Below are 15,694 nucleotides of genomic sequence, written 5' to 3' on the forward strand. Positions count from 1 at the left end.
CAGATTTGCAAAAAAATTCTCCCGTCCTTAGGATCATAATCAGCTCCGTCCCCAAGGGGTTAAAGGGTATTCAGTGACCTTATAAACGAAGTGTTCAAAAAAGGTGTCCTCACTAAAATTGAAAGGGATTTTATTCTGGTATGAATTCCACGGACATCTGTTCTTTATCACCTACTAAATGTGCACAAGTGCCTAGAGAATCCACCCAGACGTCCTTTCATCTTGGGGATAGATTCCAATACATGTAATCTGTCTCATTATGTAGACGTGCAGCTACAACATTTTGTAGTGGAACTTAAATTATATTTGAAGGATACTCTGACTTGAATTGAAACTTTAGATGAAGCAACCCTAAATAACAGTATTATATTCAAATATTCAGAAAATCTTGGTAAAAATTTGTAATTTCCCTACAGTACTGCTAATAAAATGCCACAATTAAAATATGGTACTAATGAAAAAAAATAACACTGCATCTACAGAAACTGCCAGTTTAAAAAAAAAAAACAACTAGAGAACGAAAAATTCATCTAAACCATCAGAATCCAAATCCAATAATGAAGTGAGAGAGAGCACGCCTACTAAACAAACAAAAAACAAAACCAAAAAACTCCAACAAAGATGCTACAAAAGATATATTTGTTGAGGAAGCAAGTGAAATATTTGCCTATTTTAGGCCGTGTTTACACATTGGCCCTGATTTACTATTGTAAATCGGACATGTTTTGTCGTGTTTCATTGCGCCAGAATTCTCTCATTATGCCAGAATTCTGTCTCAATGTCAGAAATGAAAAAAAAAAAAAAAACAGACCAACTCTCCAGTTTTTGGAAGGGGTGTGGTCACAGAAAAGGGGGCATGTCCCCAACATTTTATCAAAAACCCTACAGATCAGAGCATGTGTAAAAAAAGCTAAATTTGGGGAAAAGTGCACAATATAGGGAAACCTTAGTAAATACCGTGGAAAATAAATTTGTAGGAAATTAAAACCCACAAAGAAAACTACACAACACTCTTAGTAAATCAGGGCCTTTGTGTTTTATTTTTGATACTTTTGTGGCACTGCCATGTTTTCTCTGGAGATGTAAAAAATTCTGCATCATTTCCTTAATTTGCTGCAAAAACACATGCAGTACTGTGACATAACCAGAAAACATCAATAACAAACTTTCCTCCAGTTCAAAGCAAGCTGCACCATATGGTATGTTTAGACCCCATTGAAAAAAAAATATTTTGTTTAAAAATATTTCTAAAAAAATTCACTAGCTGACCAAAAAAACTAGTGTTATAGGTGCCTAAAATATAACTTTTTATTCGTACATTAAAATGTAAAGCAATTAAAGTGTATAATGTGCTTTCAATTTGATATCCCCCCCCCTCCTCCCCGCAAAAAAGAGCTGTTAAAATATAAATAAAGTCAAGGGTGCTATATTTATTTGCAACACGCACAACCAAGACCCCCTTCGAGAATCTATGTCAGACTGCTCTATGGGTAATACTTAGTCACTCTATTACAGTGGCTAATTCTCCCTCACCCGACGCGTTTCTGTCACTTGTTGTTAAATAACGTCATCAGGGGTGTATTATGGAGTGTTACGCCGAGCGCTCCGGGTCCCCGCTCCTCCCCGGAGCGCTCGCTTCACTCTCCCCGCGGCAGCGCTCCGGTCACGTCCTCTGACCCGGGGCGCTGCGATTCCGCTGCCAGCCGGGATGCGATTCGCGATGCGGGTAGCGCCCGCTCGCGATGCGCACCCCGGCTCCCCTACCTGACTCGCTCTCCGTCTGTTCTGTCCCGGCGCGCGCGGCCCCGCTCCCTAGGGCGCGCGCGCGCCGGGTCTCTGCGATTTAAAGGGCCACTGCGCCGCTGATTGGCGCAGTGGTTCCAATTAGTGTTTACACCTGTGCACTTCCCTATATCACCTCACTTCCCCTTCACTCCCTCGCCGGATCTTGTTGCCTTAGTGCCAGTGAAAGCGTTCCTTGTGTGTTCCTTGCCTGTGTTTCCAGACCTTCTGCCGTTGCCCCTGACTACGATCCTTGCTGCCTGCCCCGACCTTCTGCTACGTCCGACCTTGCTTTTGCCTACTCCCTTGTACCGCGCCTATCTTCAGCAGCCAGAGAGGTGAGCCGTTGCTAGTGGATACGACCTGGTCACTACCGCCGCAGCAAGACCATCCCGCTTTGCGGCGGGCTCTGGTGAAAACCAGTAGTGGCTTAGAACCGGTCCACTAGCACGGTCCACGCCAATCCCTCTCTGGCACAGAGGATCCACTACCTGCCAGCCGGCATCGTGACAGTAGATCCGGCCATGGATCCCGCTGAAGTTCCTCTGCCAGTTGTCACTGACCTCACCACGGTGGTCGCCCAGCAGTCACAACAGATAGCGCAACAAGGCCAACAGCTGTCTCAACTGACCGTTATGCTACAACAGTTACTACCACAGCTTCAGCAGTCATCTCCTCCGCCAGCTCCTGCACCTCCTCCGCAGCGAGTGGCCGCTCCTGGGATACGCTTATCCTTGCCGGATAAATTTGATGGGGACTCTAAGTTTTGCCGTGGCTTTCTTTCCCAATGTTCCCTGCATGTGGAGATGATGTCGGACCTGTTTCCCACTGAAAGGTCTAAGGTGGCTTTCGTAGTCAGCCTTCTGTCCGGAAAAGCCCTGTCATGGGCCACACCGCTCTGGGACCGCAATGACCCCGTCACTGCCTCTGTACACTCCTTCTTCTCGGAAATCCGAAGTGTCTTTGAGGAACCTGCCCGAGCCTCTTCTGCTGAGACTGCCCTGTTGAACCTGGTCCAGGGTAATTCTTCCGTTGGCGAGTATGCCGTACAATTCCGTACTCTTGCTTCAGAATTGTCCTGGAATAATGAGGCCCTCTGCGCGACCTTCAAAAAAGGCCTATCCAGCAACATTAAAGATGTTCTGGCCGCACGAGAAATTCCTGCTAATCTACATGAACTTATTCACCTAGCCACTCGCATTGACATGCGTTTTTCCGAAAGGCGTCAGGAACTCCGCCAAGATATGGACTCTGTTCGCACGAGGCGTTTCTTCTCCTCGGCTCCTCTCTCCTCTGGTCCCCTGCAATCTGTTCCTGTGCCTCCCGCCGTGGAGGCTATGCAGGTCGACCGGTCTCGCCTGACACCTCAAGAGAGGACACGACGCCGTATGGAGAACCTCTGCCTGTACTGTGCTAGTACCGAACACTTCCTGAGAGATTGTCCTATCCGTCCTCCCCGCCTGGAAAGACGTACGCTGACTCCGCACAAAGGTGAGACAGTCCTTGATGTCTACTCAGCTTCTCCACGTCTTACTGTGCCTGTGCGGATGTCTGCCTCTGCCTTCTCCTTCTCTACAGTGGCCTTCTTGGACTCTGGATCTGCAGGAAATTTTATTTTGGCCTCTCTCGTCAACAGGTTCAACATCCCGGTGACCAGTCTCGCCAGACCCCTCTACATCAATTGTGTAAATAATGAAAGATTGGACTGTACCATACGTTTCCGCACGGAGCCCCTTCTTATGAGCATCGGATCTCATCATGAGAGGATTGAACTTTTGGTCCTCCCCAATTGCACCTCGGAAATTCTCCTTGGACTTCCCTGGCTTCAACTTCATTCCCCTACCCTGGATTGGTCCACTGGGGAGATCAAGAGTTGGGGGTCCTCTTGTTCCAAGAACTGTCTAAAACCGGTTCCCAGTAACCCTTGCCGTAACTCTGTGGTTCCTCCAGTAACCGGTCTCCCTAAGGCCTATATGGACTTCGCGGATGTTTTCTGCAAAAAACAAGCTGAGACTCTACCTCCTCACAGGCCTTATGATTGCCCTATCGACCTCCTCCCGGGTACTACTCCACCCCGGGGCAGAATTTATCCTCTCTCTGCCCCAGAGACTCTTGCCATGTCCGAATACGTCCAGGAGAATCTAAAAAAGGGCTTTATCCGTAAATCCTCCTCTCCTGCCGGAGCCGGATTTTTCTTTGTGTCCAAAAAGGATGGCTCCCTACGTCCTTGCATTGACTACCGCGGTCTTAATAAAATCACGGTTAAGAACCGCTACCCCTTACCCCTCATCTCTGAACTCTTTGATCGCCTCCAAGGTGCCCACATCTTCACTAAATTGGACTTAAGAGGCGCCTATAACCTCATCCGCATCAGAGAGGGGGACGAGTGGAAAACGGCATTTAACACCAGAGATGGACACTTTGAGTATCTGGTCATGCCCTTTGGACTGTGCAACGCCCCTGCCGTCTTCCAAGACTTTGTCAATGAAATTTTTCGTGATCTGTTATACTCCTGTGTTGTTGTATATCTGGACGATATCCTAATTTTTTCTGCCAATCTAGAAGAACACCGCCAGCATGTCCGTATGGTTCTTCAGAGACTTCGTGACAACCAACTCTATGCCAAAATTGAGAAATGTCTGTTTGAATGCCAATCTCTTCCTTTTCTAGGATATTTGGTCTCTGGCCAGGGACTACAGATGGATCCAGACAAACTCTCTGCCGTCTTAGATTGGCCACGCCCCTCCGGACTCCGTGCTATCCAACGCTTTTTGGGGTTCGCCAATTATTACAGGCAATTTATTCCACATTTTTCTACCATTGTGGCTCCTATCGTGGCTTTAACCAAAAAAAATGCTGATCCCAAGTCCTGGCCTCCTCAAGCAGAAGACGCCTTTAAACGACTCAAGTCTGCCTTTTCTTCGGCTCCCGTCCTCTCCAGACCTGACCCTTCCAAACCCTTCCTATTGGAGGTTGATGCCTCCTCAGTGGGAGCTGGAGCTGTTCTTCTACAAAAAAATTCTTCCGGGCATGCTGTCACTTGTGGTTTTTTCTCTAGGACCTTCTCTCCAGCGGAGAGGAACTACTCCATCGGGGATCGAGAGCTTCTAGCCATTAAATTAGCACTTGAGGAATGGAGGCATCTGCTGGAGGGATCAAGTTCTCCTGTTATTATCTACACCGACCACAAGAACCTCTCCTACCTCCAGTCTGCCCAACGGCTGAATCCTCGCCAGGCCCGGTGGTCTCTGTTCTTTGCCCGATTTAATTTTGAGATTCACTTTCGTCCTGCCGATAAGAACATTAGGGCCGATGCTCTCTCTCGTTCCTCGGATGCCTCAGAAGTTGAACTCTCTCCGCAACACATCATTCCACCTGACTGCCTGATCTCCACTTCTCCTGCCTCCATCAGGCAGACTCCTCCAGGAAAGACCTTTGTTTCTCCTCGCCAACGCCTCGGAATCCTCAAATGGGGTCACTCCTCCCATCTCGCAGGTCATGCGGGTATCAAGAAATCTGTGCAACTCATCTCCCGCTTCTATTGGTGGCCGACTCTGGAGACGGATGTTGTGGACTTTGTGCGAGCCTGCACTATCTGTGCCCGGGATAAGACTCCTCGCCAGAAGCCCGCTGGTTTTCTTCATCCTCTGCCTGTCCCCGAACAGCCTTGGTCTCTGATTGGTATGGATTTTATTACTGATTTACCCCCTTCCCGTGGCAACACAGTTATTTGGGTGGTCGTTGATCGATTCTCCAAAATGGCACATTTCATCCCTCTTCCTGGTCTTCCTTCTGCGCCTCAGTTGGCTAAACAATTTTTTGTACACATTTTTCGTCTTCACGGATTGCCTACGCAGATTGTCTCGGATAGAGGCATCCAATTCGTGTCTAAATTCTGGAGGGCTCTCTGTAAACAACTCAAGATTAAATTAAATTTTTCTTCTGCATATCATCCCCAGTCCAATGGACAAGTAGAAAGGATTAACCAGATCTTGGGTGATTATTTGCGACATTTTGTTTCCTCCCGCCAGGATGACTGGGCAGATCTCCTCCCATGGGCCGAATTCTCGTATAACTTCAGGGTCTCTGAGTCTTCCTCCAAATCCCCATTTTTCGTGGTGTACGGCCGTCACCCTCTTCCCCCCCTCCCTACTCCCTTGCCCTCTGGTCTGCCCGCTGTGGATGAAATTTCTCGTGACCTTTCCATCATATGGAGAGAGACCCAAAATTCTCTCTTACAGGCTTCATCACGCATGAAGAAGTTCGCGGATAAGAAAAGAAGAGCTCCCCCCGTTTTTTCCCCTGGAGACAAGGTATGGCTCTCCGCTAAATATGTCCGCTTCCGTGTCCCTAGCTACAAGTTGGGACCACGCTATCTTGGTCCTTTCAAAATTTTGTGTCAAATTAATCCTGTCTCTTATAAACTTCTTCTTCCTCCCTCTCTTCGTATCCCTAATGCCTTTCACGTCTCTCTTCTCAAACCACTCATCCTCAACCGTTTTTCTCCCAAGTCTGTTCCTCCCACTCCTGTTTCCGGCTCCTCGGACATCTTCTCGGTCAAAGAAATTTTAGCTGCCAAAAAGGTCAGAGGGAAAAATTTTTTTTTAGTGGACTGGGAGGGTTGTGGCCCTGAGGAGAGATCCTGGGAACCTGAGGACAACATCCTTGACAAAAGTCTGCTCCTCAGGTTCTCAGGCTCTAAGAAGAGGGGGAGACCCAAGGGGGGGGGTACTGTTACGCCGAGCGCTCCGGGTCCCCGCTCCTCCCCGGAGCGCTCGCTTCACTCTCCCCGCGGCAGCGCTCCGGTCACGTCCTCTGACCCGGGGCGCTGCGATTCCGCTGCCAGCCGGGATGCGATTCGCGATGCGGGTAGCGCCCGCTCGCGATGCGCACCCCGGCTCCCCTACCTGACTCGCTCTCCGTCTGTTCTGTCCCGGCGCGCGCGGCCCCGCTCCCTAGGGCGCGCGCGCGCCGGGTCTCTGCGATTTAAAGGGCCACTGCGCCGCTGATTGGCGCAGTGGTTCCAATTAGTGTTTACACCTGTGCACTTCCCTATATCACCTCACTTCCCCTTCACTCCCTCGCCGGATCTTGTTGCCTTAGTGCCAGTGAAAGCGTTCCTTGTGTGTTCCTTGCCTGTGTTTCCAGACCTTCTGCCGTTGCCCCTGACTACGATCCTTGCTGCCTGCCCCGACCTTCTGCTACGTCCGACCTTGCTTTTGCCTACTCCCTTGTACCGCGCCTATCTTCAGCAGCCAGAGAGGTGAGCCGTTGCTAGTGGATACGACCTGGTCACTACCGCCGCAGCAAGACCATCCCGCTTTGCGGCGGGCTCTGGTGAAAACCAGTAGTGGCTTAGAACCGGTCCACTAGCACGGTCCACGCCAATCCCTCTCTGGCACAGAGGATCCACTACCTGCCAGCCGGCATCGTGACATGGAGCAATAGGAGTTCAATATCAGAAGACAGATATACTGTAATAAAATACTGCCATATATGCTCTTAAATAAATAAGGAGAACCGTATTACTAGTAGTATTAAAAAAATAAATTTAAAAAATCACTATTTTTTTTTTACATTTTCACACCATCCCAAAGGTAGAGTAAACTTTGTGCCAGAATTTTCATATAAGCATGAGTATCAGAAAATATCCTGTAATCTAGACTTAATCCGACACAATGGTCCTGATTTACTAAGAGTGGAGTGTAGGTTAGTCAGGTTTTTTTCAATTCTGGCGCACATTCTGGTGCAAATTCTGGCGCAGACAGAATCAGAATCTTGCGCACAACCCTACAAAACATGTTGCAATAGTAAATGTTGGCCAATATGTACTTTTGCAAAACTGGAGTGCATCTTTTAAAGTTGTACTTTTTTTTTTTTTTTAAATGATGTAAACTCCTTTGAAAATGTGTGATTTTTATGGCACTTTATCAAATTTGATGCACTATATTGGGCACAAAAAACATTTAAAAGTGATGTGAAAATCACACTGAGTATTGAATACATCCCCCATTGTACTGAAAAATAAGACAAAGCCACCTTCTCCTGCTGTCTAAAAATCAGCTTAACCTCTTAAGGACCCATGACGTATGCATACGTCATGGGTCCCGGTCCTGCGATATAACGCGGGGTCACACGGTGACCCCGCATCATATCGCGGCGGGCCCGGCGTCATAGTGAAGCCGGGACCCGCCTCTAATAGCGCGCGGCACTGATCGCTGTGCCGCGCGCTATTAACCCTTTAGCCGCGCGCTCAAAGCTGAGCCGCGCGGCTAAAAACGAAAGTAAAAGTGCCCGGCTAGCTCAGGGAGCTGTTCGGGATCGCCGCGGTATAATCGCGGCATCCCGAACAGCTGTAGCACAGGAGGAGGTCTTCTTACCTTCTCCTGTGCTGTCCGATCGCCGAATGAATGCTTCAAGCCTGAGATCCAGGCTTGAGCATTCAATCGCCTAAAACACTGATTGATCCATTCCTATGGAGATGGATCAATCAGTGTAAAAGATCAGTAAATGCAATGTTATAGCCCCTTATGGGAGCTATAATGTTGCATAAGAAAAGTGTAAAAAAATCATTAACCCTTTCAATTATCCCTTCCCCTAATAAAAGTTTAAATCACCCGGCATTTCCAAAAATAAAAAAAACATTATGTAAATAATAATAAAAATAAACATATGTGGTATCGTCGCGTGCGGAAATGTCCGATTTATAAAAATATACCGCTTTTTAAACCGCTCGTTCAATGGCGTACGCGCAAAAAAATTCCAAAGTCCAAAATAGCGCATTTTTGATCACTTTTTATACCACAAAAAAGTGAATAAAAAGTGATCAAAAAGTCTGATCAGAACAAAAATGGTACCGCTAAAAACTTCAGATGACGGCGCAAAAAATGAGTCCTCAAAGCGCCCTGAACACAGAAAAATAAAAAAGTTATAGGGGTCAAAAGATGACCATTTTAAACGTATAAATTTTCCTGCATGTATTCATGATTTTTTTCGGAAGTGATACAAATTCAAACCTATACAAGTAGGGTATCATTTTAACCGTATGGACCTACAGAATAAAGATAAGGTATCATTTTTGACAAAAAATGTACAGCGTAAAAATAGAAGCCCCCAAAACTTACAAAATAGTGTTTTTTCATCAATTTTGTCGCACATTGATTTTTTTTCCCGTTTCACCGTAGATTTTTGGGTAAAATGACTAATGTCATTACAAAGTAGAATTAGTGACGCAAAAATTAAGCCATTATATATAATTTTAGGTGAAAATTTTTAAGAGTTATGATTTTTTAAAGTTAAGGAGGAAAAATTGAAAATGAAAAAACGGAAAAAGCCCGGGTCCTTAAGGGGTTAAAGGGGTACTCCGGTGAAAACCTTTTTTCTTTTAAATCAACTGGTGGCAGAAAGTTAAACCTATTTGTAAATTACTTCTATTAACAAATCTTAATCCTTCCAGTACTTATTAGCTGCTGAATGCTACAGAGGAAATTCCTTTCTTTTTGGAACACTGATGACATCACAAGCACAGTGCTCTCTGCTGACATCTCTGTCCATTTTAGCAACCATGCATAGCAGATTTATGCTAAGGGCTGTATGGTTAGCACTGCTGCCTTGCAGTGCTGGGGACTTTGGTTCAAATCCCACTAAGGACAACAATAAATAAAGCGTTATTATTATTATAACGTCAGCAGAGAGAACTGTGCTCGTGATGTCATCAGAGAGCATTCCAAAAAGAAAAAAATTTCCTCTGTAGTATTCAGCAGCTAATAAGTACAGGAAGGATTAAGATTTTTTAATAGAAGTAATTTACAAATATGTTTAACTTTCTGCCACCAGTTGATTTAAAAGAAAAAAGGTTTTCACCGGAGTACCCTTTTAATCTATAAAAAGTAAAAAGTAGTACAGAGAAAATAACTCTGTTCTGTATTTTAGAGAGGTGCTACTAGACAGCAAATCATTCTATTACAGTAATATACGTATATTACTATTGAAATGCTAGTGCTTATTGACTAAATCTTCCAGTCAATAAGCACAATCTGGAAATCTGGACAGTCTGTGGTATAATATATTGAATGTGGTTTCAAGTTACAATGGCCCAGGAAATAGAATTATATGCTGAAAATACTGTAAACTGAGGCCACTGTATAGAGAGTACTCACTTTCCTGCAATTCATCATCCTCATATTATATGCTATCAATCCCATGATGTGGGGGGGGGGGCTGTAATAATCCTCCCTTTTATGTTCTCTATATTAAATAATTTAATAGACCATACATATACAGTTAGGAAGGCTGAACTGTCATCTTTATCATGTATGATAGAAGCTGTTTAGTTATCATCAGTAACTATGACAGGAGTTTGTGTCTCCTCTCTCATAAGAAACGTGTGGAACAGTCCACACAGTTTCATACTGTAGTACAGAAAAACGCTATTGTCTATGTGAGTGTTATAGTTTCCAACAGAGTGTGTCAATGAAGCTTTATTCAGACTCTTGCTATGCATTCCTGCCGCTTAAAGGGCCTGAACACGCACCTCAAATCTGTCCCCAAACCATAACCACCAAGAAAGCAGCTCCAGTTACTAATATGCCTTAGCAATAAGGTTCCTAGTTTTTCTGTAATGGTGCTTTCCATGCATGTGATTCTGTTACAATGTATGACCTCAGCTTGTCCCTTTCACCTTATTTCTTCCTGCTGCCTTCTACACCACTGAATGTCCTGTGTCAGCCCAAACTTGTGCAGTAGCCTGCCTTGACTTGTTTGCCTGTTCACTGGCAACGAATGAATGATGCCAGTCCAGACCTCGCCTACAACTAGACTACTCTACTGCCTGACGCCTCAGTATCTTTTACTGATGTATCTGGACCCTGAGACCAATCATCACTTATACCAGGACCACTCCTAGAGGTAGTGATCTGGTGGTCCCCTGCAGTAAAGTTCAGATCCTCATAAGAGGAATAAAGAGTGAAAACCAGGGGACCATTTAGGCATTATCCTCAGGAGTGTTCCAATGCCATATCAATTAGTTGGCACAGGAGGTCCACACTCGCTGCTTATTACAAATTGGAAACTTTAGTTCTGGTTGTAAACATTGCACTGTCATCAGATTTACTCACATTTATTATAACTCAGTAAGTAAAAATTCTGATCTGCTACATCTGTCACAGGACGGCCCTGATGACACGTAGTTCAAATTTAAGCACATGCGACATAAAAATTGCCTATCCTATGTTGCATCATTTACTACAAAATTCTAAAGTGGCTTTGGAAGTAAAGCCAGCACAAGACAAGAACTGTGTATTAGGCGCTTCAAAAACAGGTTTTCATGGTGAAGCAGCTGCAAACAATGGCAAGAGCTGGATAAAATGGTGCAGACTGTACTAGGCCTTAGAGATTTGTAAACTGTACACTGGGACTGTTCCAGTATGGGAAAGGGTGTATGTGGTCCCAGAATCCTCATACAGTGATAGCATATTACAGGGGCATTGCTAGGTATTGCGACTTGTGTCCTGGAAAAAGCAACAGTGCCCCAAATGCTTTTCTAACTTAGCAGCAACCACCACAGCAGCTACAATGGGTTGGGTGAGAAGAACAGACCCTGTGTAGTGTAGATGTCTTTCCTAAGGCACTGTGTGAAAGCTCCATCCACTTGTAATAAAGCGAACATGCTCCTGCAATGCCATAGCCTCCCTGCACAAGAAGGGCTATTGTAGAATTATTAAAACTAGAGGAGAAGTGATGGACCGTGCACAGCAGATTTCTACTACTAGTAATTCTGCCTGTGGGCACATAGCCCCACGTACTGAACAGTGATCCTGATGCAGGAGTAGCTGACCCAGAAGCCTGCCTGGTGTGTGTTGAGGGAGAAACTGCCCTGAGATGTAGCTCCTAACAAGAGCTGTGGATCACTTTAAACCTACAGAGGTCAGTGCATTCACCACCAACTGTGCACTTGGGTAGGTCAGTATCATTAAGGCTGAGGCACAATGTTGTACATTATGGTAATACACCCATGCATACATATTTTACTGTAATATGGATGCTGCTGATTAAATGCAAGGCATTTTCCTTAGCAATGTATGTACTGTATTTGCATCCTTGATTATCGATAGTGGTCAGTTTGTCTCCGGTCACATATAGTAAGAATGTATGTATATGTGAATGTTAAAAGGGGTTAAACAAGAATGAACCTTTCACTAACCCTGCAGTAGAATGACATATTTGACATAGACTTCCTGATTCTGGCACTATATTAATGCAGTAAACTTAATGGAGTTATCCAGCAGGTTGGGGGGGTATTTTTTAAGCTATGTCTATTGCGTCCTGCTCCGGTCCCCTTATGTGACCATGCTCCTGAGCTGCAGCATGATGTGTCAGGCCAAGGAAGCGTCCAGGCCCAGGGTGTCATACTGCCGCTTAGTGAATCGATGGCCACAGCAATGTTCTGCCTCAGCCAACAATTCGCTGAGCGGTAGTATGACACGTTGGGTCCTGATGCTTCCCAGGCCCAACTGCCAGGCTGCAGCTCAGAAAGATTATTGCAACGGAAGACCACACCGAAGGACACCGAAGGCACTGCAGGAGCGATGGAGTTTAGTAATGGTTTATTTTGTTATATGCCACACAATGGGCATTGAAACCCCCACTACCACCAACAAAAATATGCAGCAAATTCTGTACGTGTGAATGTACCCTAAGAAAAATATGTGTTATTGTACATGCAAATGTCACTCCTATAGACAGAAAGTGGTAAAATCGATCACAAATCTACAACACGATGTGCAGGGAAATTTTCATAGCAGTTCTGACCCACGTGACTTCAACCAAAAGGGGGAAATATTTTTTTACTCCAGGCCACAACATGGCATCAGCAGCTGCAGTAAAAGTACTTATAATTTTTTTGCTCACTGAACTACTGTCCCCTAAACTCTATTGCCCAATACACAGGCCCACGAGTGCCTAATTGTAAATATGGCTCTGCATATGATAACAATATGACATTATTTTATGGGTTGTTAAAAAAACATTGAGGCTGTCATCAAACACAGCAGTTCTTTTATTTGTAAAACTGCAACTGCAGTTTTTGAGCCAAAGCCAGAAATGGATCCAGCAGAATATAGAAGTCATTCCTGTACATTTCCCATTTCTTTGGAATGGATTTATGGTATTGGCTTAAGAACTGCAGTGGAAGTTTTATATAATAAAAAAAATTAAAAAATTAAAACTGCTGTGTGCGATGGCAGCCTAATACTGATAAAAGTACATTGTCTTGACATGGTACAGGAACAAGGCCTGAGATATAAATTGTACCGTATATACTCGAGTATAAGCCGGGTTTTTCAGCATGATTTTTCGTGCTGAAAACACCCCCCTCGGCTTATACTCGAGTGAACTCTCCGCCCTCAGTGGTCTTCAACCTGCGGACCTCCAGATGTTTCAAAACTACAACTCCCAGCAAGCCCGGGCAGCCATCGGCTGTCCGGGCTTGCTGGGAGTTGTAGTTTTGAAACCTCTGGAGGTCCGCAGGTTGAAGACCACTGCGGCCTACGACTTCATCCAGCCCGCCCCCTCTCACCCCCTTTAGTTCTGTACTCACCTCCGCTCGGCGGGACATTAGGGTGCGCTGGTCCGGTGCTGCAGGACTGTCCGGTGGGGAGGTCGTCCGGTGGGATAGTGGTTCCGGGCTGCCATCTTCACCGGGGGCCTCTTCTCCGTGCTTCGCGCCACGTTGCCTTGACGACGACGCAGAGGGATGTTCATTACCAATGTCCCTCTGCGTGGTCGTCAAGGCAACGCCTCTATTCCGGGCCCAAAGCACGGAGAAGAGGCCCCCCGGTGAAGATGGCAGCCCGGAACCACTATCCCACCGGACGACCTCCCCACCGGACAGTCCTGCAGCACCGGACCAGCGCACCTTAATGTCCCGCCGAGCGGAGGTGAGTACAGAACTAAAGGGGGTGAGAGGGGGGGGCTGGATGATGTCGAAGGCCGCAATGGTCTTCAACCTGCGGACCTCCAGAGGTTTCAAAACTACAACTCTCTGCAAGCCCGGACAGCCGATGGCCGGGCTTGCTGGGAGATGTAGTTTTGAAACATCTGGAGGTCTGCAGGTTGAAGACCACTGTATCAGACATTGACAAGCGGTGATGATGAAGGTGGGGACATGTGGTGATGATGATAAGGGGATGATGAAGGGGGGGTGTGGGATGATGACAAGGGGATGATGAAGGGGGGGTGTTGGATGATGACAAGGGGATGATTAAGGGGGGGTGTGGGATGATGACAGGGAGATGATGAAGGGGGTGTGTGGGATGATGATAATGGGATGATGAAGGGGGTGGGGATGATGACAAGGGGATGATGAAGAGGGGGTGTGGGATGATAACAAGGGAGTGTGGGATGATGAAGGTGGGGTGTGGGATGATGACAAGGGGATGATGAAGGGGGGTGTGGGATGATGACAAGGGGATGATGACAAGGGGATGATGAAGGGGGGTGTGGGAGGATGACAAGGGGATGATGACAGTCGGTGATGATTAAGGGGGGATGAAGACAGGCGGTGATGATGAAGGGGGGGATGATGACAGGGTGATGATGATGAGGGTGTTAATGACAGGGGTCTGGATGATGACAGGGGGGATGATGTATTTCCCACCCTAGGCTTATACTCGAGTCAATAACTTTTCCTGGGATTTTGGGGTGAAATTAGGGGCCTCGGCTTATATTCGGGTCGGCTTACACTCGAGTATATACGGTATGTGGTAAAAGGAGTAGAATTTACCCTTCATTTCGTGTATAAAACGTTTGTAACCTCTATTACAAGTCCCTACAGTATGGTCCCAATTTTATACAGAGATTTTTTTTCTGCAGATTTTTATATGAATTTGATTTAAAAGATTATGTAATGTTTCATCAAATGCTGTATTACAGACTCTGTGATTCCATACAAACGTCATGCAAATTGTTCTGCATTAAGTTTTACTGCTAACAAAAATACACACAACAACCACAATATACACCTCTATTTTTTATGATGTATATGCCTAAAATCCTGATTGTAAATCAGTGTTCAAATATATTGCTATGTATTACATTTTTTACAAAATCAAAATAGTTTTTTTTAATCTAAAAAAACGAATCAATTCAAAGATTTAACACCTTAACGACCATGGAAGTGTATACTCGTCCTTGTGCTGTTAAGGTTGTATGGCGTGGGCTCCCGACTCGAGCCCGCATCATACCAGCCGGCCCAAAGCTGATTCCTGTAGCTGGGGGCCAGCGTTAATAGCCGATATGCTGCTATTAACCCTTTAAATTGCCACTGTCAAAGCTGACAGCGGTGTCTAAAGGTGCCTTTATCCCATCCCTGGTGGCCCAGTGGATCCACTGTGGAGGTAGCAGGAGGGCTTACCTCTCCTCCTGTGCCAGCACCGGCGCTCAGAATGATAAAGCCTGGCAGGACCAGGCTTTATCAATTGAGTGCAGAGCACACAAATCAATGTGGTTTTATGGTACCACATTGATCTGTATGAGGAATCTAATGATTCCTCCTAAAGTCCCCTAAGGGGTCTAAAAGTGAAAAAAGTTTAAAAACATACACATTAACCCCTTCCTTTCCTTTTCTTCCACCCCCCTTTTCCCAAATTCCATATAAAAAATATATAAACATAATAAAAATAAACATGTGGTATTGCCGCGTGCATAAATGTCCAAATTATAAAAATATATCGTTAATTAAACTGCACGGTCAATGGCGTACGCGCAAAAAAATTCCAAAGTCCCAAATAGCGTGCTTTTGGTCACTTTTTATACCATAACAAAGTGAATAAAAAGCGATCAAAACAAAAATGGTAGTGATTAAAACTTCAGATCACAGCGCAAAAAAATGAGCCCTCATACCACCCCGCATGTG

The 15,694-nt window shown here is 45.6% G+C and overlaps 1 protein-coding gene across 8 annotated transcripts in view; it reads right to left on the reverse strand.

The window, feature by feature from the left end:
* SLC24A2 (solute carrier family 24 member 2) overlaps positions 1–15,694 on the reverse strand; it is a 548,887-nt gene that overhangs the window by 465,776 nt on the left and 67,417 nt on the right. The window lies entirely within an intron of this gene.

Source organism: Hyla sarda, chromosome 1 (genome assembly GCF_029499605.1).
Source record: "Hyla sarda isolate aHylSar1 chromosome 1, aHylSar1.hap1, whole genome shotgun sequence".
Taxonomy (NCBI): domain Eukaryota; kingdom Metazoa; phylum Chordata; class Amphibia; order Anura; family Hylidae; genus Hyla; species Hyla sarda.